This window comes from Penaeus vannamei, chromosome 2 (genome assembly GCF_042767895.1).
Source record: "Penaeus vannamei isolate JL-2024 chromosome 2, ASM4276789v1, whole genome shotgun sequence".
Lineage (NCBI taxonomy): Eukaryota > Metazoa > Arthropoda > Malacostraca > Decapoda > Penaeidae > Penaeus > Penaeus vannamei.
The window spans coordinates 19,044,009-19,046,656 of NC_091550.1; positions in this window are offsets into that span (position 1 = coordinate 19,044,009).

Genomic DNA, 2,648 nt, shown 5'->3' on the forward strand with positions numbered 1-2,648 from the left:
GTGGGGGTCGTCTGGTGGGGGTTCTTGGGTGGGGGTTCTTGGGTGGGGGTAGTCTGGTGGGGTTGTGTGGTGGGGGTCGTCTGGTGGGGTTGTGTGGTGGGGTTTTTGGGTGGGGTTGTTTGGTGGGGGTCGTCTGGTGGGAGTCGTCTAGTGGGGGTTGTGTGGTGGGGGTCGTCTGGTGGGGGTTCTTGGGTGGGGGTTCTTGGGTGGGGGTCATCTGGTGGGGGTTGTGTGGTGGGGGTCGTCTGGTGGGGTTGTGTGGTGGGGGTCGTCTGGTGGGGGTTGTGTGGTGGGGTTTTTGGGAGGTGTTGTTTGGTGGGGGTCGTGTGATGGAGTTTGTGTGGTGGTGGTTGTTGGATTTTTTTTTGTGGGGTGGGGGATGGCTGGGTTATTTTTTGTGGTTGTGGTTTCTGCGTGGTCGTTCTTGGTGGTTGGTTGTTTGGTAGCGGTTCTTGACTGGCGTTTTTTTCAGTTCTTTTTTTCCTTTCTTTATTTTTCTGTTTCTTTGTTTGTATTTCTCTGTGGCTATTTTTTTGGATGTTGGTTTTGGTTGTAGGTTCATGAATGGTGTCTTTTAATTTTATTTAATTTAATTTTATTTTATTTTATAAGGGCGCTTCATTGCTCTAGTTTATTCTGGCGGCGGTTCTTATCTGGTGATTTCTGGGCGTTAATTCTGCTACTTCCTCGCCTTTCTCTTTAGCTGTTATTTGCTATTTGCATATGCATTTTTAAACCAATTTTTTTAACCATTTCCTTGTCTATCCTGATTTTTCTCTTTGGCTGTTATTTGTTTTTTGCATATACAGTTTTAAGCCATTTTTTCTACCATTTCCTTGTCGATTCTGATTTTCGTTTTCTTTCACCTTTCTCTTCTCTTTCTAGTTTTCCCCTTCTATCTTCCTCTCCATCTCCTCCCATCCGTCATCCGCGTTTCTCTCTCACTCACTCTTTTTATGAATCTCCAATTCCCAAACCTTTCTCCTGTTTAACATAGCCATTTCTGTGTCTCTTTTCATCCCTTCTCTGTCGTTCTTTGTTATTTTCTTACTTTTCTTCAACTCTCTCTTTCTCTTTTTCTCTTTATCTCTCTATCTCGGTCTCTGTCTGTCTCTTTGTTTAGCTGTCTGTCTGCCTAATTGTCACTCTTCCTTTCTCCCTAATCCAATATTCTCCCCTCACTCTCATTCTCTTCCTCCTACCTCATTCTTCTCTCTCTTTCTTGTGCCCCTTTCTGGTTGTGAGTGTATTTTCTCTCCCCCTCCACCTTTTTCTCTGTCCCAACTTTTTTTTCTCTCTTTCTTCTCTCAGATTCCTCCTCAATTCTACCACTTTCCCTTCTCCCTCACTTCCCCTTTCTCCCTCAATCTATATCTTCTTTTTTCTCTTATTCCGTTCCTCGCTCTTTCCCCTTTTACTTTTCTCTTTCCTTTTTTTCCTATTCCCTGTCTTCCCTTCTCCTTCCCCTTCCCTTCCCTCCTACTCCCTTATCTCTCTTCTTCACCCCTCTCTGCCCTTCTTCTACCCTGTCTCCTTTCCTTCTGTCCTGTCTCCCGTCTTTCCCTCTATTCCTTCTCTTCTTTTTCTCCCTCTTTTCCTTTTCTTACTCCTCTCCCCTCTTCCCCTACTTCTCTTTCTCCCTTTCTCTCTCTCCCCTCCTCCTCCTCTCTTCTACCTATCTCTCCCTTCCCATCCTCTCTTTCTTCCTTTTACCCTTTCTCTCTCTCTCTCTCTCCCTACCCTCCCTCCCTCTGTCTCCTCACTTCTATCTCTCTCTCCCTTCCCATCTTCTCTTCCTCCCTTCCCTTTCTCTCTCTCCCTCCCTCTCCCTTCCCTCCCCCTCTCCCCCCCTCCCTCCCTTCCTCCCTCCCTCTCCCTCACAACCCCTTGGAAGCGGAGGGCGTCGGCCTGGTACTCCGGGAGATTTATGAAGCTCTCTGTTTCTCTCCGACATCCGTTTATTGCCAACAATTAAGTGAAGCTGCGGCACCCTCCGCCGGGCCATTTGTCCCGCTTGGGGATTATGCTTCCTGATGGCCACGAGGGCGAGGGAGGGGCTTCGCTGATGGCCAGGCCGACTTACAGAATTAAAAAAGGGAGAGGGAGAGGGAGAGGGAGAAAGAGGGAGAGGAAAAGGAGGAGGATGGGAAAAGAGGAGGATGAGTAAGAGGGAGGAGCTTCGCTGATGGCCAGGCCGACTTACAGAATTAAAAAAGGGAGAGGGAGAGGGAGAGGGAGAAAGAGAGGGAGAGAGAGGGAGAGGAAAAGGAGGAGGATGGGAAAAGAGGAGGATGAGTAAGAGGGAGGGGCTTCGCTGATGGCCAGGCCGACTTACAGAATTAAAAAAGGGAGAGGGAGAGGGAAAGGGAGAAAGAGGGAAAGAGAGGGAGAAAGACGGGAAGAGAGGGAGAAAGAGAGAGAGGGAAAGAGAGTGAGAAAGAGAAGAAGAAAAGGAAAAAGGAAGAGGGAAAGGGGGAGGATGAGTAAGAAGAAGGGGCTTCGCTGATGGCCAGGCAGACTTACTGAATTAAAAAAGGGAGAGGAAGAGGGAAAGGGAAAGAGAGGGAGAAGAAGCGAGAGGGAAGGAGAGGGAAAAAGAAGGAGAAAGGGATTAAGTAAGAGGAAAAGGGGAGGATGAATAAGAGGGA